Source organism: Macrobrachium nipponense, chromosome 13 (assembly GCF_015104395.2).
Source record: "Macrobrachium nipponense isolate FS-2020 chromosome 13, ASM1510439v2, whole genome shotgun sequence".
NCBI lineage: Eukaryota > Metazoa > Arthropoda > Malacostraca > Decapoda > Palaemonidae > Macrobrachium > Macrobrachium nipponense.
In genome coordinates this window covers 36099520-36122307 of record NC_087206.1, presented here as the reverse complement: position 1 = coordinate 36122307, position 22788 = coordinate 36099520, and the positions used below count along the sequence as shown (strand labels likewise).

Genomic DNA, 22788 nt, shown 5'->3' with positions numbered 1-22788 from the left:
ACCCATCCCACATATGCTCACACCATACAAAGAGCTCTTAATTGGCAAATCTTCTATGGTAATGGGAATGCTAGAACCATTCTTCACTGTTTCTGTATCATACAGACTATTATTTCATTAGCTTCCAACTACACAGTTAAAATATTTGAAATTAGACTTCAGGCATTCAAGAGATTTTGAAGGCCAGGCATATTTTTGTCATAAAATCACCCAGGTGTCTGTCACCCATATTGCAGTCTCAGGAATCTGAGCTGAGAAAGCAGTTGTGAATAAAGGATTATTTCTTAAAGGATAGAAAAAATCATAAGTTCTATACATAATTCATTGCAAAAGAATTACAGTTGAGAACAAAAGAAAATTTTAACTTTTTGCTGAATTTGACATTGTGATGAACATATGCACTTATAATGTTTTAATTAAATGTAAGACAAAAGAACCCCCTTAAGTATGAAGTACTGTACAAAAGTGTACAATGTATAAATCAATACATCATCCAGTGTACCATGAATCTATCACATTTCATGCATCATTTAGTGTACTCTCTCTTTCTCTCCTGATTATGTGCTTTTACTACAGTTACCAGCAAGACAAATGCTGGAGCTGCAGGCTAGTAATTACAAACTTGTGCCTTTATTAGTCATTTTCTTGAGCCTACAAGAGCCCTTGACATTCTGACAATGTTAGGACTGAGAAACTATAAAATTTATGCACTGACAATCAATCTGTGCAAAAAAAAAAAACGAATTCACTCCTCAATATGTGTGATATTGAAATTTAGGACTAAATTATGGCTTTCACATATATTTACCCTTTGTTATATAATTGTGAATTTTCCAATCTTCCAATACTTTGTTGATTTACCCATTATCAAGAACAGTGAAGTTGTGAATTCACTTCTCTATACCACTAATAATGACATTATTCATTGTCATACTACTAAATTAAATCATGGGTTAATCCTTTTTACCAATGATACAGTACTGATGATTTACTTCTCCATTCTGCACATCAATAAGCTTCACATTTTGACAAAATTTAAACATAAAACATTCATAAGTGGTTAAAATACAAACAACTTACAGGAATACTAAAATTATTTCTCTTTATAAAATGAACTTTTTAGGTTTTTACCAATTAAAATACAATTTAACAAAAAACGTAAATACTCATCAAGGACAGAAATAGCATTCAGATTGTAAAGTAATTAAACTCAAAACTACAAAACTTGATTTTCTTTACAGACCAAAAGTGCATCACTAGGTAATCAAGAAATCTTTTTCAAGTATGCATGAAGTCCACGTGCAGTGTAAGCTTGCAACTGACTAAGAATTAATAATTCACTAAAATGCGAATGTATGACTATGACTGAACAAAATTGAAATAAAAAAATATCTGAACAGTGCACACCCTATTCAGAAGTAAACTGAAAAACTGCCCATTTTCAAGTTCACTATCTAGTGCAGTTATATACACACTGACTTCTGACGCTTTCAGAAAGTCAATATGCTTTAAGCTTTCAGAACCCTTCCTTACTATCAAAATTTAAAGGAAATAGAACCAATCTCAATTGAACCAAGCATTACAAATCCTGCCAACATTATAAATTGATCTATAAATTGATCAAAGAATTCAAATAATAATAGTGCTGTAATACAAAAAGAATATAAACTGCCACATGCTTATAGTATACATATTTCCCAGATTGTGAAAAGAGAAAATCCATTATTAAAAATGGTCATCCATCTGACAAATTACATCTTGTGTGCCAAAACCTAATCATTAATTAGTTAATCGATTAGCCAAATCCATAATTCCTTTTTGTTTTTCATTCAACAAACATGTCCATGAAATCCTGTTAAAACACTGGTTTAGAACTTCACTCTTTTACTCCCAAATTTCAATTAAATTTTTTACCACACTCCTTCCAGAATAACTTTCATGTCCCACACCAAGAAATATTTTTTTTTTTTTTTTGCAAAAACAAGAAGCCCCATAATTTACTTCTAAAAAGAAATCCCATATTTTATTTCTAAAAACTTACAATTCAATATAAAAAAATGTTTACTATACATTGCATTAACAAATGGAAAACCCATATTTCCAGTGGACAATTTTCTTCAAAATTAATTCTGCTGACAAAAGCTACAATGAGAGTAACAAAAATAATTCAACCACCTTTCAAGTCTTGAATATACTGTACTTTGTGACCTATCAAAGTACTCCGTTTTAGGAGTAGTAAACATCATGACCACCCCACACTTACAAGTTGAATGCGTATTATACACAACTTTCTTCCTTTGGTCTGGTAAATATCCCATGCACACGAACAACGTAAACACTACATAAACATCCCTCTTCACCAATCCATACATAAACAGTGTCTACATAAAAGTAATGAAACTGCAAAAGATCTTGAACAGTTAATTAAAATAATTACCAGGTAAGATATCTTATTAATCATAATATTAATAGTCCTTTAGATAAGCTTGAAGATATCTGTCAACCTAAAGATAAATCTTAAGATACAATAAAATCTAATGTTTTGGATGACAACTTCCATTTTTCTACTCAATGGATACAATTCTAATGAAGGCATTTAATCACCCAAAAGCTGACAAAATACCCAACTGAAGCCTCATCGAAGCCTCATCTCTGTAAGAACACAACACAAAAATTAAAGTACTCCTGGTATTTTGTGTCAGCATCTCTTTCAAATGTAAGCAAAAGCACACTGAACAAAATACAGTATACCATTCCCAAGGAGTACTATTGAACCTGTTTTCCCAGTAAAGACCATCAATAACTGTATAGTTGGTGTACCCTAACATAATGAATGACTGCAATGCAATGAATGAGCTTCCAGACTGCAAAAGACTATACAATATTATTGTAAGTAGTTTAGCCAAAGCATATTTGTAAAGAATTGACTATTGCACGTGTTGAATAAGAGATTCTACATGATAAGTCAAGAGGGAATATTACAAACAATTCTAACTACTGATATGCATACACTAAATGATTTATAAAGATATATAATTAATACTGGTATGTTACATAAATTACCCAAGAGTTCCTGACAAAAATGTACATTTTCTTATTTGGCATTCTAATTACCAATGAAACTCTAAAAGCAGCAGTCAAATGTCAGTACACCATAGGCCAGTTTTCTTTGGAGACAGGGATTCAAGATTGCAAGGGCAAATCCATACACTTTTGAAGTACATATGGCACATACTGTAACTTGAAACAACATGAAGCTGATGGAAAAAATAAATATTGGATGGACCACTTGAATATAATGATACAGGGATAATATAACTATGTAGGGGTGATGAAAATTAGGTACAATACATTAGGTACAAGAGGTCTGTGACAAAAACAAGACAACCATGAAACCTGCTTTATGCGCACAATAATGGAATGATAAGACTGGATATATAATAATCTGTAAAGATTGACTATGGATGGAATACAATGCTACAATAAATGAAACATGCCTCAAAAATAATATACATAATAGCACTCATTCACTGACTATGGAAACACCCAAAGAGTTGACAATTTGCAAGTGAATATAGACAGAGTTATAATCTCTCCATTTAATTGAGAATCCAATTTTCTTGACTGAAAAGCGTCTTTACGGGCCATTCCTGATACACACTGGAATGGTTGATGCATGATTAGAAGTAGAAAATATGACTATATCACAAAAGGCACATCCATATTCAATGAGCTTTTATCATTCTAAACACTACTTGCATATTACACTTATAATAAAATGTTCTACATAACCTCAACTGGGAAATAAAATTACTGAAATACACAGCTACTTCCAACTGTATCCTTAGTTGTAACAGATCAGTCTGACATCAGAAAATATAAATATCTCCACATTCTTTGGCATTATAAAGTACAGAAAATTTATAAAACCTTCTGAAACTCTATCATGAAACTTTAATGGAAAAATTTGGGGAAGAACTTTAACAGGACTGTTCAATACCAAAATAGATACCCTGTAACTACATACGCTCACTATGGCGCTCTTAAGAAGTTGCGGAGTGCATAATACTCAGAAATTCAGCATTTTTTAAGAGACATTTCTTCACAAAACCATCTTCTCTTTTAAGCAACCTTAAAGGCACAAAGTATTCTACGCTTCAATTACCAACAGGTAATGTTAGCTTTCTTTACATGCCAACAGCTTGCTCATTAAAATGAGGCTTTGTGTATCAGAAGAGTAACCAGGTGTCATGTCCTATCACTGAAGATCCTTGCAAATACCGTTAGCTGAAATTGCCCAGAAATTACTACATTAAATGTATAAACTGCAAATCACCAACAGTCCTAAAAGCACTGATGGATCTTTGCCCATACGACATACCTTAGGTTACTCTATAACATCATCAATTGCTTGCTGTAGTGCTTTAAAAGCTTTACTGATTTCTTCCTTGGTCAAATCCTTATTGGCAGTTACTCTTATTGATGGAGGTGGAGGATTGGCTTCTTGATCACAAAGATATGCTGCTACAGTTAGAGCTATACCATACTTCTCAGCCTATGATGGAAAAGCAACAAGAAAACTTCATTGAAACCTACTTTACTGGTATCACTCAAAGGAATAACAAATAAAAATTTTATCCGTGTTGCAAAACTGTGGCATAATTATCTAACATTCTGAATGCAATCTACAAAGTCCACATTTACAAAGAAAATTCAAACAATGTTAAAAATTAATATAAAATTTACAACAACAACAAAATTAAACACATTATTCATTAGTGTAAAGTTGTTTGACTCCAAACATTATTATATGCTGTAGATAATTAACCCTCTTACGCCAATTGAACGTATTAAACGTCGAGTCAAAATGTCTCCCGTATGCCGATTGGACGTATCATACGTCGGCTCAAAAAATTTTTTTTTTAAATTCACGGAAAAATACTAATAGGCCTACCAGCCGAAAACTTTTGAATCACGCGCCTTGGGGGATGCTGGGAGTTCACGGATCAAGGCGTTGTTTTGTTTACAATCGCTACGCAGGCGCGCAAGCGCGAATTTCTTTCTTATCGCACTAAAAAGTATCAGTGACACATCTCAAAAATTATTTCGTCACTTTGACATAATTTTTGCACCATTTTAAATTATCCTTTACATGAAGAATTATATATGAAAATGTGCGCAATTTAATGTAAAATACAACAAAAAAATACTCATGATTGTAGCTTTTATCAGTTTTGAAATATTTTCATATAAATAACGATAAGTGCAAAAATTTCAACCTTCGGTCAACTTTGGCTCTACCGAAATGGTCGAGAAACGCAATTGTAAGCTAAAATTCTTATATTCTAGTAATATTCAATCATTTGCCTTCATTTTGCAACAAATTGGACGTCTCTAGCACAATATTTCGATTTATGGTGAATTTATGAAAAAACTTTTTCCTTACGTTCGTGCGATAACTCTTCCGATAAATTTTTTTGTGCGATTGTCGTAATGTTTGCACCCTTTTAAATTAGCCGTTACATAAAGTTTTATATATGGAAATGTGCGCAATTTCATGCACAATACAACAAAAAACAACCCATGGTTGTAGCTTTTATCAGTTTTGAAATATTTTCATATAAATAACGTTAAGTGCAAAAATTTCAACTTTCGGTCAACTTTGACTCTACCGAAATGGTCGAAAAACGCAATTGTAAGCTAAAACTCTTATATTCTAGTAATATTCAATCATTTATGTTCATTTTGCAACGACTTGGAAGTCTCTAGCACAATATTTCGATTTATGGTGAATTTATGAAAAAAAAAAACATTTTTGTTACGTCCGCGCGGTAACTCTTCCGAAAAAATCAAATTTTTTTGTGCGATTGTCGAAATGTTTGCACCATTTAAAATTAGCTGTTACATAAAGTTTTATATATGAAAATGTGCGCAATTTCATGTAGAATACAACTAAAAATGATTGAAGGTTGTAGCTTTTCTCTTTTTTCGAAATATTTGCATATAAATCACGATAAATAGAAAAAAAAATCACGTTCAGTCAAATTTGACTCTACCGAAATAGTTGAAAAACTCAATTGTAAGCTAAAAATCTTACGGCCTAGTAATATTCCGTCATTTTTCTTCATTTTGAAACAGATTTGAAGTCTCTAGAACAATATTGTGATTTATGGTGAATTTTTGAAAAATATATTTACCTTCACTCCGCGCGCCGATTCGCGGCCGCAAGTCTCCGAAATACGTACATCGCATTATCCTAATATTTGCTCCTTTTCAGATTAGCCGTTTTATAGAGTTTCATATATCAAAATGTGCGCAAATTTATGAAGAATACAATAAAAAATAAGTGAAGGTTGTAGCTTTTTCCATCTTCGAAAAATGTGCATATAAAAAAATATACATATAAAAATTTCGACATTCGGTCAAATTTAACTCGTCCGAAATGGTCGAAATCTGCAATTCTAATCTAAAACTCTTACAGTATCGTAATATTAAATCATTTGTCTTAATTTTGAAACAAATTGGAAGTCTCTAGAACAATATTTAGAATTACGGTGAATTTTTTAAAATAATATTTTTTTACATCCGCGTGTGACGAATTCATACATCATTTTGTGATAATATTTTTCCGGTGTTGCTTTTATTGTTTTACTATGTATTATATATCAAAATGATTGCAATTTAGTGTACAATACAACAACAAAAATAGTAACTCGTTAGCTTTGACCGTTTTTTGCACAGCGTGATTTGAATACAATTAGCTATTAATTTTTTTTTTTTCGCTACCATATCGCGCATTATTTGCATATGATAATGATATTATTTTTCATTTCTGATGATTGCATACGAAACTTCAGGCAATGACAAAAAAATGAGCCAAAAATGAACTCTTAATCTTTAAAACTAAGCGCGCTGTGATTTTTTGAAAAAATTATTTTTTCCGCTTCCGCGCTCACTCCAAACCGGCGCCGGCATACAGGAGAGGTTTTGATTTTTAGGGCTTCGGCGTAAGAGGGTTAAGTGCACATTATTTTTAGTAGAGTATTAACTTCACATTTGTAGAAAATATACAGTAGTTTAAATCTACAATATAGCCATTGCAGAGTTTGCCAAGGCTGCCAAATTGATCCAAAAATACTGATTATTTAGGATGAACCTTACTACTGTTAAAGTTGGCTTACATCTTTGCACTGTTAAGTGTGATCAGCTCTCAAAATATCCAAAAAATAATGCTTGGCTGACCTTAAAGTACTGTCCCTATAGTCACCTCTTTCCCACCAAAAGGCATTGGAAAGTTTACGTTCTTGTCAGAATTTTTCATGCCATGTTCTTGGGCATACAATGTGAATTGGCAGTGATAATTTTGACTTTTTCTGGGTGATTTACTCCTGTATGTAGTGTATCATGCTTGTTTTCTGGTTTGCATTATGTCACCTTCACCAAGTAGAGATAAAAGCATTAGGGTTTATAGGAATAAGTTTTTTGTAAAACAAATGTTTCAGTTGTGAGTGTCATCCTACCTGTAGGGATAATGAGTGCTTTTTTTTCTTCTCATTGTCAAGAAAGTAAGGAGTGGTCTGATAACAGGATTAATAATTTTGTGAAGTATCAGAAGATGAAAGAGGCTGATAGATTAAGTAGACAGTTTGTTGGGATCAGTCATAAGCCTACTCAATCTTATCCTCCTTCCAGTGTTGCTTCTCCAACTTCTCCATTGCCTGATTGGTTGATTCCTCTCTCAATCCCTCTGTTCCACCTTCTTATGCTCCCCATGTGGTTCAGGAGAAAAATAATTGGTAAATGAGGAATATTCTCCTTTTATCAATTCAACATTTGACTACTATATATATTGTGGATGAAGATAGCTGTTCCCCTAATAGTGATTGACCTTTTCCAGTTTTCCCTTGAGACGTGTTGGAGCCTTCATTCTTGCAGTAATCGAGCTGTTGTGCTAAGAACAAAACAAAGATTTCAAAAATATTTCTGCCTCACAATTAGGCCCAAGTATCATACTGATTAGAAAAGTATTTGCTTCCACAGTGGAATAACTTGAAAAATACCATGCATCTTGAGTGGAGGAAGGTGAAAAACTGACACAGTATATATGTCCTAGCACAGCTCTTAGAAGCTTCATAGAACTGGAAACTGATGCAGTGGCATTCTAAGAACCAGCCTTGAAGTGATACACTTCTGAGATTGCCTCAGAATGTGCCTTACCAGAATCAATTTTATCTTCTTACTGGTTTCAACAAGAGCCAAGGTAGAAGCACACAAAAGAGCACTGGTCAATGGATCCATCTTCGGTAAAAGAGAAGAGTGAAAGCAGAATAACATGAACTGTGAATTGCTACAAAAAAAACAGGAGAATCAACCAAATCAGGGTTGAAAACCTTCAAGTCTAAAGGAAGAACCAAGACGGTAAAAAACAGTAAATCCACAGAGAGAAATGGTGAGGTGATAAATGCCAGAGGAGATATAGTGGGTAACATCAGCAATGACATCAGAGGATGCCGGTGGTAAATATCAGAGAGGGAAGGAAGGTTCTTGCATGTCACCACAGAGCAAGGACAACGGCTGAAACTGTCTGCAAGACACTAGAACCAGTGACTGCTGAAGAGCAAGAGCCCGTACCATTAGTACAAGGTTAGCTTAATCTAGGTCAGGGGTGTCAAACTCATGGCCCACCGGCCAAATGTGGCCCACAGGATGGTCTTAAGTGGCCCGTGAGGTGCCAAGAGATTTTTCAACTCGAGCTACTATAACTGTTAGAAATGAGGAAAATTTAACTTAAGTTACTAAACTGTTAAAATGAGACATAATAAGTTTTAACAGTTACTAAACTGTTAAAATGAGACATAATAAGTTTTAACTTTCATTCATATGACTAATTTATTAATTTATTTCATATTATAATTGCTGGCAATACGGCACTTTTATTGCAAATCTTAATAAATGAGTCATAAGGAATATGGAATAAGTAATTACAAAATCTTTCATGGCCCTCGAGACCATAACCAAGCGCATAATTGGCCCTCGAAAGGATTTGAGTTTGACACCCCTAATCTAGGTAGATAAGTAGTGGAAGAGGAAGAGCCACTATCATAAATAGGAACAATGTTAAAAGCTAACAAATATGAGAAGGGAAACTGAGTAAGGGAGGGAGGGTTAAAATAAAAAATGGAACGACTAATGATGATACGGGGCAAGGAAATTAACATAGGAGCATTGATACATGGCTCAGAAACTATAGTGACAGCCTATTTTAATAGTTCAAACACCAAATATACCTTAAACTATCATCATAAAAATTTTTTAGTCATCTTACAACATTACCCTTAAAAATATATGGCTTACAGCTATGTGTGAAAACTAAACAAGTTCACCCTATATGTATTCAGGCACAGCCATGGTCTCTCATGCAGTATTCAAGCCATTCTTTTACAGTTAATAGGGGAAACATTGGGAATTCAAAAGTCAAGTTAAGTTGTGTACCTAAACATTTAAATATGCATTTAAAAAAAAATTATAAATGCAATCAAGTGGTAAAATATTCTTATGTACTGTTGTGTGCATTAATCATACTTAGAATTAACTGTACTTGGAATATAAAAAATGGTGCAGTAAATCAAGTAAAGCTTAAACAAAAACGTAATGTACGCGTCATGAACATTGGTTTGCATTTTGGACAATAGTCACCGGGTTATGGCGGTCTCGGTTTACAGCATTCCGACTTTAAGGTGCTTGGCTCATGGCACTGGTAATCTGATTTTACAGCGCTGTAGCTGGTTTAATGGCACTTACAATGCCATTATTATTCGTATGTTATGGTTTACAGCGTTTTTTGGGATACAGCACGTTGTCTGGACTGGAACCCCCACCATAAACTGGGGACTGCCTGTATTAATACAGTATATTTTGCTATGCAAATATGGGAAAATAAGCTAGCTAACGCCTTTTGCATCAAGTTTTTAGTTTACAAATAAACTAAAGTATGATAGTGGCCAATGACTTGAAATTGAAGCTTCCAAAGAATTTGGTGTTCATTAGGAAGAAGTAGAAGAAGGCAAGGGGAAATACAGAAAGAAGAGATGTCACTTATTTTCTAAGTTAATAAATAAAGCACATCTAAAATATTTGCTAGTTATTTATATAAATTTTATTTTCATGACTAAATACAGTAAATTTTTTATTTAAAAAAACTATATATATAATAATTTTCATCTACAGTGGATCCCCGCTTATTCATGGTTCAGCAATCGCAGATAGTTATCTGCTGATTTTTCAGGGACACATTTTCCAATAAATCGCAGAAAAATTGGTAATTTGCAGAATTTTTGTCAAAAAAAATGTACTGAACTGATTAGTATGTATTTTCACGTTATTTTTGTGACTAAATACCTTTATATCATAGATAATGTATTTTGTCATAAAAATGACATAAAAATAGACAGTTTTAAGTGTTTTTAGTGGGATATTTGGTGTTCCAGCTATTAAATTACACAGTTATATGTGTTTTTAGAGGGGTTCCAATGCATCACGATTTTCAGTGTTAGTGCGTGGTTTGGAACCTAACCCCCACAAATACGGGGGCCGGGGGGGTCCATTGAATTAATAATAATGTAAACTGCAAAATATCAATAAACTGAATTTTTCTTTTAAACATTCAGCAAACAGTGAACCAATGTCACCCCTATCTATCTTATAGGAAAAAATTAAGGCTTGAATACTACCGTATGAAAGAAAATGTCCATGCCTGAATATTGTTAAGGATAACTTGATTAGTTTTCAAATCAGTAAGAGTACAGTAACAAACAGTTGTAGGAGTGTTCACGTGTAGATGTAAACCATATACATATTACACATTTTCAAGGGGACATTAATGTTGTAAGATGACTTTGAAATATTACGTAAATTGTTTTTGGATGAGATTTTTTTGTAGAGCATATCTAATATATTCGCTAATTATATTAATTTTATTCGCGTGACTAAATACATTTTTTATGATAAAAAGATGATTTACTAATTTTTCAATATTAATATTAATGTAATAGTCTGGCAGCCAAATGGCATTTTCGGGTCGAACACGGTGTTGTGGTATGGAGGTTTTATTGTCGATCTGGAGTTCTGACATGTCCTCAACAGGAATCAGCACTCTTGGGGAAAAAAATTGAAAGGCCAAAAAGAAAATGGCCATGATGTGTCATGTCACCAACACCAAATGTCACATCTTTTTCAGTATTGATGACAGAAAGGTGATCTTGGTGTCTATACCCATGTTTTTGGGGTCAAGGAAGTCATTGCTGCTCACTAATTAAAAGTATCTACATCAGTAATTATTTATATTCGTCCAAAGGGTGATAGTTTGGGAAAAAACACATTATTAACCCTCTTACGCCGAAGGGGTATAATAAAAATCGTCTCCCGTATGCCGGGGGGGTCTCGGAGTGAGCGCCGAAGCGGAAATTTTTTGTTTTTTAAATCACAGCACGCTTAGTTTTCAAGATTAAAAGTTCATTTTTGGCTCCTTTTTTTTCATTGCCTGAAGTTTAGTATGCAACCATCAGAAATGAAAAAAAATATCATTATCATATATAAATAATGCAATATATGATAGCAAGAAAACAAAATTTCATATATAATTGTATTCAAATCGCGCTGTGAGCAAAACAGTTAAAGCTAACGAGTTAATTTTTTTTGTTGTATTGTACACTAAATTGCAATCATTTTGGTATATAACACATTGTAAAACGATCAAAGCAACACAGAGAAAATATTATCACAAAATGATGCATGAATTCGGAACGTGCGGACGTAAAAAAATGGTTTTTTCAAAAATTCACCATAAATCAAAATATTGTTCTAGAGACTTCCAATTTGTTTCAAAATGAAGATAAATGATTGAATACTACTAGACTGTAAGAGTTTTAGCTTACAATTGCAGTTTTCGACCATTTCGGACAAGTTAAATTTGACAGAATGTCGAATTTTTTTTATATATTTTTTTTATATGCAAATATTTCAAAAATGAGAAAAGCTACAACCTTCAATTATTTTTTGTTGTATTCTACATGAAATTGCGCACATTTTCATATATAAAACTCTATGAAACGCCTAATATGAAACGGAGTAAATATAACGAGAATGCGACATACACATTTCGGAGACTTGCGGCGGAGAATCCGCGCGCGGAGGGAAGGAAAGTTTTTTTTTTAAATTCACCATAAATCTAAATATTGTGCTAGACTTCAAATTTGTTTCAAAATGAAGATAAATGACTGAATATTACTAGATTGTAAGAGTTTTAGCTTACAATTACGTTTTTCTACTATTTCGGTAGAGTCAAATTTGACCGAACATGGTTTTTTTTCTATTTATCGTGATTTATATGCAAATATTTCAAAAATGAAAAAAGCTACAACCTTCAATCATTTTTGGTTGTATTCTACATGAAATTGCGCACATTTTCATATATAACACTTTATGTAACGGCTAACTTAAAATGGTGCAAACATTACGACAGTCGCACGAAAAAATTTCTGATTTTTTTCAGAAGAGTTACCGCACGGACGTAAGGAAAATTTTTTTTTTTTTTTTTCATAAATTCACCATAAATCAAAATATTGTGCTAGAGACTTCCAATTTGTTGCAAAATGAAAGTAAATGATTGAATATTACTAGAATATAAGAGTTTTAGCTTACAATTGCGTTTTTCGACCATTTCGGTAGAGTCAAAGTTGACCGAAGGTTGAAATTTTGGCACATCGTTATTTTTATGAAAATATTTCAAAACTGATAAAAGCTACAACCATGGGTTGTTTTTAGTTGTATTGTGCATGAAACTGCACACAATTCCATATATAAAACTTTATGTAACAGCAAATTTAAAATGGTGCAAACATTACGACAATCGCACGAAAAAATTTATCGAAAGAGTTACCGCGCGGACGTAAGGAAAAAGTTTTTTTCATAAATTCACCATAAATCGAAATAATGTGCTAGAGACGTCCAATTTGTTGCAAAATGAAGGTAAATGATTGAATATTACTAGAATATAAGAGTTTTAGCTTACAATTGAGTTTTTCGACCATTTCGGTAGAGTCAAAGTTGACCGAAGGTTGAAATTTTGGCACTTATCGTTGTTTATATGAAAATATTTCAAAACTGATAAAAGCTACAATCATGAGTAATTTTTTGTTGTATTCTACATAAAATTTTGCACATTTTCATATATACTACTCCATGTAATGGCTAATTTAAAATGGTGCAAAAACTATGTCAAAGTGACGAAATAATTTCTGAGATGTGTCACTGATACTTTTTAGTGCGATAAGAAAGAAATTCGCGCTTGCGTGCCAGCGTAACGATTGTAAACAAAACAACACCTTGATCCGTGAGCTCCCAGCATCCCCCAAGGCGCATGATTCAAAAGTTTTCGGCTGGTAGGCCTATAAGTATTTTTCCGCTAATTAAAAAAAAAATTTATGTAGACGTTTAATACGTCCAATCGGCACACGGGAGACAATTTATCTCAACGTTTAATACGTCCAATCGGCGTAAGAGGGTTAACATTAGTAGCAATCCAGATTATATACTGCTTAGCAATCACTAGTTTGATATCAAATTCATAAATGATATGTAATTTTAGCATAGCTTCAGATTATGGTACATAAGAATAAAGCAACACAATTATGCTTAGTAATCAAATAAGTTAATAACTCCTTTTTAAGTATCACTTATGACCATGACCTAAATAGATTGTGCAGTAGTTCCTTGGAGTCATAAACATTAATCTCTCTTCCATTATCACTTATTTCTTTCTAGCAATTTTGTCCCTGCATTATATTTACACAAGTCACATATAATATTAACCATTGCTTAATAGTAACATAAACCCAGAACATACTGTATGGTTTAGAGTCCTTCAAATGTTACGTTAATCACTATCAGTCATAAGTTCATCCTCTTCCTATGATAATATGCTCCGATGATTAACATTACTACAATCTGCTCGGGCTTGACAACCACAGGACATTGAACATGACATTTGAACACCTGCACAACTACATCTGCTGGTAGAACATGCACGCGTGGAGGAACAAGCACACTTGATCATTTGGAAAATTTCAATTGGAATACATGATATATCTGGTAACATGGCTGGGAAGAGCTTATCATTTCTCTTGACCCATCCATACTTCACTGGATCAGCAGCTTCAGGAGGTTCACAGATGAGTGACGACTTCCATGGTGTCTGATAAACATGTTCCATGAAAACTTCCTTAGTTGGTGGCAGAGACTTCAGTTTTGTAGCATACTACAGCTTCTGGTTTGCCATTTTTGTCATTCATACATCATGGCATGTGTCTGACATGTTTTAGCAACAATTGGAGCATATGTTGCTATGAACAGCGTTGCTTCAGTGGCAACATCCTCTATAGAAACATCTTGCTTACCCAACAACTTTAGTGTCTTCCTGCTATAAAGTACTTTTAAAGTGGTTGCTTTTCCTGTGCATTAGAGGAATGAGGTAGTATCACAATCACTTAATGTATGCACTCCAGGAAGAAATTCTGCAGTATTACTGTGCTTGGTAGCTGTAGCTTTTATATCTACAGTTCTTCGCCCAGCAATGGGACTCTGCGTAATCACCTCACAGGTGAGTTTTTCTTTGTAGTTGAACTGCAGGAAAAGTACAAAGATGTCCATATCATCAGAAACAACAGAGATGCTTGATACACCCCTGACTGCCAAGTACAGCAACTGATTCACTATGATAACATCAGCCTCCTCGTGAGTTACGAAGATTAGTTTGTGTCCTTGTCCATTTGCAATAGATATGGGGACAGGATGTTCAGCAGTTATGTTAAGTTCACTAGTTTTGCCTTCTACATAATCAACGCGATATTTGGTGACCAGGGTGATAAGTTGGGTTTGTTGTAGGTGACAGTTTGCACTACATTCTGAGCTGGCAGAGGTGTATGGAGTTCAGTGTATGTTTGTGACTAGCATTTACCAGCACATTTTGATCTACTGGTACCCTTACCCTTGGTATTATTTGTTGCATTCTGTCAAAGATCAGATGTTCACTACGCATTTGTAAATATTATCGGAGGCTTTCCAAGAAATTCTTTGCATAATCTTCAATGGTGCTATTAGATAATCAATGAACAGTCCACAGCAAGGCAAATCTGTTGATGATATAGGCATCTGGGGGTTGATATGATGGTTTGATATTTTAAATTATAATTTGGTTAGGAGTTAGCTTTAGCTTGTGATCTCAAGTCACCATTTTCATCAAAGAGTGCAGATGTTACAGCAGGTAATTCAGAAGTAAGGACATCTTTGATGTTACAGTTTCTGGACTGCTGAAGGCTAATGAATCTTGTATATATTATTTCAGTATTAATTACAGGTGTACCATCAATCTTGATCAACTTCTCCTTACAGAACATTGTTTTTACATTCTTCTTTAGGGGGCCATGGAAACTAGTTGGCCATCCTGCTTCAAAATCCTTCATTTGTTGTTTTGCAATCTCGAGTGAGCTGTCTACATTCATGTTTCTTGAAGATATCAAGCCAATAGCAATGATGACCAAACCTGTGTTATCATAGTGAATCAGTTGGTGTACTTGACAGCCAAGGGAGTATCAAGCACCTCTGTGGTTTCTGATGATACAGACCCTCTTTGTTCTTCTATGGCACTTCAACTGCAAAGAAAACCTCACCTGTGAGGTGAGTTTTTCTTTGTAGTGACTTTATGTAGTATGTACATGTTATTAACATTAAGAAGTAATACAGATTACATACTGCTTAGCAATCACTAGTTTGATATCAAATTCTTAAGTGATAATTTTAGCATTGCTTTGGATTATGGTGCATGAGAATGAAGCAATACAATTATGCTTATTAATCAAATGAGGTAATAACTCCTTTTTAAATATCACTTATGACCATGACCTAAATAAATTGTGCAATAGTTACTTGGAGTCATAAACATTAATCTCTCTTCCATTATCATGTATTTCTTTCTAGCAATTTTGTCCCTGCATTATACTTACACAAGTCACATATAATATTAACTATTGCTTAATAGTAACATAAACCCAGAATATAGCGTATGGTTAGAGTCCTTTGAATGCTACATTAATCACAGTCAGTCATAAGTTCATCCCCTTCCTGTGATAATATGCTCCGATGATTAACATTATTACAATCTGCTGCTGGTAGTACATGCATGCATGGAGGAACAAGCACACTTGATCATTTGGGGAATTTCTGTTGGAACAGGTGATACATCCTCTGGTAACATGACTGGGAAGAGCTTATCATTTCTCTTGAACCATCCATACTTCACTGGATCAGCAGCTTCTAGAGGTTCACTGATTGGTGACAACTTCCACAGTGTCTGATAAACATGTTCCATGAAAACTTCGGAAGTTGGTGGCAGACTTCAGTTTTGTAGCAATTGACAGCTTCTTGTTTGCCCTTTTTGTCATCCATACATCATGGCATATCTCTGATATGTTTTTGCAACATTTGGAGCCGTAACATTTTGCCATGAAGAGTGTTGCTTCAGTGACATCTTCCATGGAAACATCTTGCTTACCCAACTTAAGTGTCTTGCCGCTATTAAGTACTTTCAAGGTAGTTGCTTTTCCTGTGCAATAGAGGAACAAGGTTGTAGTAACCACATAATGCATGCACTCCAGGAAGAAATTCTGCAATATTACTGTACCTGGTTTCTGTAGCTTATATATCTACAGTTCTTCAGCCACTAATTGGACTCTGCATAATCACCTCACAGATTATGCAGAAATCACCTCACAGATTATGCAGAGTCCAATTAGTGGCAAAGTTACGCTGCTGTAGCCCGCCATTAAGGCATGAATTAAGAGTATCGTCCACTACAGCAAGAAGAAAGAAGCGGTGATAAGGAACTTCTGCGGTAGTGCTAAGACAATTTCCATTGTACAGGCGGCCCGCGGTTAATGGCGCAATCACTCAACGGCGAATCGGTTTTACGGCATTCGTCAAAAATATTCATTAAAAAAATAATTCATTTTAAAGGTATCTTTACGGCACAAATTTCAGTTAACAGCGCCGCTGTCTAACGAGTTCATACATTTGTAGAAATGCCGCTCAGACCATAAAGGTTATGCAAATTATATTAACAAATTTTATGGAGAGTTATTACGTAGGTATTAGGGTAAAATATATGCCTCTGACGCTGTTCTATACCGAAAATATCGAGTTACATAAGTGCAAATGTAGCTATGGATGTGTCGATTTATAAATGTTCATGCTTTTGTTTAAAATGTGTATGAAAATGTATTATGTGAAAGGCATTTTTATTTCTGTACAGAAATATGATACAAAGGCAGCTTTTGAAACTGCCCTTCACGTTATCAAATACGATGTTTTTTCATGTTCTTTCTTGTAAGCCGCCGCCTGCCGCTCTTCCGAGAATATCGATTTTAAAAAAGTGCAAATTAGCGATCGATGTTTAAAATGTGTATGAAAATGTATTACGAATAGGGTATTTTTATTTCTGTGCAGAAATATGATAAAAAGGCAGCTTTTGAAACTCCCCTTCAAGTCATCGACTACGATGTTTTTTTCAAGTTCGTTCTTGTATGCCGCCGTCTGCCGCTCTTCCGAAAATATAGTTAAAAAGAGTGCAAATTTAGCGATCGATGTGTCGATTTTTCAAATGTTTATGCTTTTATGTTTAAAATGTGTATGAAAATGTATTACGTAAAGGTATTTTCATTTTTGTACAGAAATAAGATACAAATTAAGGCAGCCTTTGTAACTACGCTCCACGTTGTCAGGGGATGGTTTTTCATGTTCGTTCTTGTCCGCCAGTTCCGAAAAATGCATTGTGTTATTTTATTAATTGTGCATCTTTTCCATAAATCTTTTAAAAAGTTATACATTATTTCACTGTATCCAAGAATATTGTATGTATTCTCATATTATTTTATTTTAAAATACTACGGTAAACTTAAGCCCGTATTCCGCGGAGCGGCCAATGTTGAGGTAGGAAATCAGCTGATGAATACGAGTTTGTTTCACCATAACGCAATTCTGAGCGAATGCTCTTGCTTCTAGTTAGCATAAACGAATGCTTCTAGTTAGCATAAACGAATATATCTATATACTTGACTTATATGAGACAAAGTTATTTTTCCTTATACAGCGTGTTTTTAGGTGGAAATATTTATTGAATATGTCTCGTTGTGAATGTGAACTACTATTTTTTTCGTTAACAGATTACGTTGGCGGCATGTTTATTGCGTAAAAAATGACGTGATTCCGTTCGCAATAATCCTTTATATCATCGTAATACGAACTTTACGTTATTTATCTTATAACGGCGGGAAACCAACAGTAAAATGTGTTCTTTCAAGCACAGTGGTTTTGATTAAAATGATTTTATCCCAATTTTATTTACAGTTGTGTGTGATGGCAGACGTTTACTGCAGTTTTATCCTTGTTGCCGATGTACGATAATAGTCATTAGCAGCTTGAACAGTTTTCTCAGCTTCAGTTATAACTAGGTTTAAATTTAATGGTATATTTCCCGATTGATCTTTAATCTATATTGATCTCTGATCTATAGCGAATAGAGTTATTACATTAAGATATCTCAGTTCTATTCTATACATAACGCCATTTATAACAAATACGGTAATGTTGCACTGTAGTACGATGATCGAAATACAAGCCAAACAGATGTTCTCCAGTTCAGTTGTACTTAGAAAAAAAAACGTCGTTTCTCGTTCGGTTGTTCATGGCTGTACACGTTCACGCAACGAGTATAACGTTAAAACCATACTTTCATCATTCTCTTTTGCTGTTATTGAACTTATGTAACTAGAAGATGGAAAAAGTTAGGCCATTGTAATTTGATCTCTCATAAAATCGGACTATCGTAAGACTAATGATCGTAACCTGAACACTACAGCTACCTGTACACTGTATAAACTTTATTATATCTTTACATACTCTAGACACCCACATGTACTGTACAGTAAATTCTATCGTACTATACTGCATAAATATAATTTTACTTATTGCGCCGTTGTGGGATTACGGCGCCTTTGACTGGTCTAGAGTTTCGAAAGAAGGTGTGCGGCGGCCGTAGGCTTTAAAATCGATCAGCGTCGAAAATCGCTTGGCGTCGGTGGCCAGGAACGGAACCCCTGCCGCTAACCGAGGGCCGCCTGTACTTGATAAGAGCACTGTAAGGACTGAGTCAGCCTCAGCATTGTGGATAACACAGATGTAAAAAGAATATCACCTCAATGGCAACATCATCCGCAAGAAGGCATGAAAAACAGTTTTCAACTGTTACGGAAGGCAGCGACATATAGGAAGCAGACTTCTTAGGCTCTGACGACCCTGCTGACGAAGAAGAAGAGGAAGAAACAAGGCCATTGTCAGCTCCTAAAAGTTTTTGGGCCAGCAAGGGGTGGTTCCACCATTTCCAGAAGCATTTCAACCTAAAGAGTGTTTCTCTGCAAGGATAAATACATAAATGGAATTGGCAGACAAGGAAGCAGCCACGAAATATCCCAAGACCTTCAAGAATATTATCAGGGACAAGGACTATCATCCAGAACAGGTGTTCAATATGGATGAGATTGCCTTGTTATGTTAAAAAATGACTTCATGGACATCCCTCATGAAGCCAAAGCCAACAGGTTTTAGGGCTCGAAAGAATAGGGTTATCCTCATCATGTGTGGCAATGCTGCTGGTTTCATGCTGAAACTTGGCCTCACTCACAAGGCTGCAAACCCCAGAGCCCTCAAGAAGCTGCCTGTGTTTTGGATGCACAACAGCAAGGCCTGAATAACCAAAGTCCTTACATTTAACTGGTTCAATCAGAGCTTCATCCCTCAAGTTAAAGATTACATCAATAACTTGTCCATGGAGTTCAAGGTGTTGTTGATTGTGGATAATGCTGATGGCCACCCTCTGGATCTTTACTATGAGGGCGTCCAGCTCGAGTTTCTCCCTGCCAACACCACCTCTCCCCTCCGGCCTATGTACCAGAGTGTGATCCATGTCTTCAAGGCACTCTATATCTGGAACTCTCTTGAGCACCTTGTGAAGGCAATGGACACTGACAGTGAACTTACGCTGGAACATTAGCATAAATTCACAACTGCCACGTCTGACTGTCATTGACCGATCGTTGATGGACATGAAGGAGATCCTTAATGCGTGCTAGAAATTGTGGCTGGAGTGTGTTCGTGATTAGAGGGGCCCCTCTCCTGAAGAAATTCAACCTATGGCAGTCCAATTAGCAAGGATTCTTTGTGGATGGCATCACCGAGTATGAAGTCAGCATCCTCGTTGATGATCACTCTGACCCCCTGATGGACCAGGATTTGGAAGAGCTAACAAAGTCTGCCAGTGAAGAAGAAGACATGGCAGGTTCAGGGGATGGGGATAAGAAGGATGAGGGCCTGCCTTTGGAAAGTCTGTCCCAAATCACAAGGGCAGCCAGGGAGCTGAATATGACAAGGGCACGGGATCCTTATAAATAATGTCTCATCATCATGAAACAGCAGCTGCCTCTCAACATTTTTCTCGAGCCCATGAAGAAGGACCATCCAAGGCCTCCCCAAACTCCTGAAGACGTACCTAAAGAGAGGGAAGAGGCACCCCCAAAGGAGATGTAATTTTTTTTTTTCATCAGACTGCACAACTAATTCATCATAATCATCAATCAACATTCATCACTGGTGTGTACCCGTATGATTTACGTAATCTTAAACTTCCCCTTATTTTGTTTTTTATATTTTTTTCAATGCATATATAAATATATGGGTAGAGTACTTAAGTGTCTTGTGTACTTCAATGTTACCCATATCTACTGTATGTACTTTAAAAGAAAATAGTAAGGCCTAAATACTGTATGAAAGAAAGTGTGCATGCCTGAATATAGGAGTAACTTGATTAGTTTTCACCTTGGTAAGAGTAACAGTTGTAGCAGTGTTCACACATAGCTGTTAGCCATACATTTTTAAGGGAAATATTGTAAGATGACTTTGAAATTATATTAAAGTGTTTTAGGGTGGTAGGGTATATTTAGTTTGGACTATGAAAATAGGGAGTTATAAGCATTTTTTAGGGGGGTCTCAAGTATTTGCAGATTTAAGGTATTAGCGGGCATTTGTGGCCCTTAACCCCTGCGAATACCAGTGGTCGACTGTAGCTTGCTATTGTTATAGAGATTTTTGGTCACTCCAAGCAAAGCAACCTGAAAATATTTTGGAAGAGGATCCTTCCCTTCTAGTTATGCATGTGTCTTTTTTTTAATTAGCAAAAGGTTTGTTTTATAAAATAAATGTTAAAAAATATCCTTAGTTTTTACTGTATGTGGAATCCAATAAACATTACCAAACTAAGGATTTCCAAAACTGATTATCATTGAGAAAATACCCACAATAAAAAAAATATATACTTTACAATAAAATTCACCCTTATAACAAGACAACATTAATTATTTAAAGACCTGAATAATACAATAGCAACGACAAAAAAATTAATTTCTACCTTTTCAACTATGTTGCGCAGCAATGCTTCATCCTCATCTCGAACACCAGTAGATACTCTCAGCCTGAGATGCTTAACAGGACTTATATCATCACCACACAGCTCAACCTGTTGATGTAAGAATGATAAATGAACTAACATTTACAAATTTACAAGAGCCCAACCTTTTCTGTACACAAAAATCTTAACAAAAGAAACAAAAATTATTATTATTAAGGGATTTTGACGTAGGAAAAATCGATTTCTGGGCGAGGAAGCCATGTCGCCCAGTGAAATACGTTCCTTTAGCGCTATTTCTAAGGTAAATCATTGCTAAAATACCAGAGAACTGCTAAATTGGACATGCCAGAATATTCTGACTTGCTCACCCTTTCTAAAAGGGTGTCGGTATGAATCTGGGGCGAGTGCAAAACACTACCACAGCAGCCTCTCCAATTAGCCTTTTCCACATCAAAACCCCTTAGAAAAGGGGAGCCGTGCTACGGCTCACTCCCTGCTACCGCGAAGGTAGCGTCAAGGTCGTCATTCCTTTGATAGCCTTTACGAGAGCTGCACATTATTTTTGCATTCTGTTTTTATCTGCCTTTTTGGCTTGTGTTTGTTAGCTATGGATCGTCAATCTGCCTCCCCATCCAAGTTAAGTACTGGTTTTTTGTTCAGCACTATTTAGGGAGTGATTTTGACCCTTGTGGTCCTTTTATTTAGGGTTTTGTCTGGCGTCGCCTTCGCTGACGAGGCTGGGCGCCGCCATTACGCGTTCCCCTTTGGTGTCATTTCAGTTTCGCGTGGTCTTCCATACTTTGTGAACCGAGTTGTATATCAGTGCTCTTATTTCCCTTTTCTTGGATGGCAGTTTTTGTCGATTGTGTATATGCTTATGTTTATATTTTTGTTTATTTCGTGCTTTCCACGGGGGTTTCCTTTCGAGTACGTGTCTTTGTTCCGTGCCTCATCGGGTACCCACCGTTATAGTTTTACTACTTTTCATTATGATTTTGTTGTATTTCTTTTTCGTTATCATGCCTACCTCTGCCGTTCGGTTTACTTATATCGTTACGGCATTAGGCCATTCTGGTTTTGTCCTGGTTAGGGACATCCTTATCGGGTGGCCCTACCTGGCTGTTAGGCATTTTTAGTTTTATGTTCATTTCCCTTCCCATGTATTTATTGTTTATTTGTTTATTATTTGTGTATTTTTTCCTTTGGGTGATCGTGTCGGC

At 35.2% G+C, this 22788-nt stretch overlaps 1 long non-coding RNA gene across 1 annotated transcript; it reads right to left on the bottom strand.

Moving 5' to 3' along the window:
• Positions 1-308: 308 nt before the first annotated feature.
• LOC135225740 (uncharacterized) lies at positions 309-21681 on the bottom strand. Its single transcript, XR_010317081.1, has 2 exons — positions 21569-21681; positions 309-4555 (listed from the first exon to the last, which is right to left on the bottom strand). It is a non-coding gene; the product is annotated as an uncharacterized LOC135225740 (long non-coding RNA).
• Between the last annotated feature and the right edge of the window lie 1107 nt (positions 21682-22788).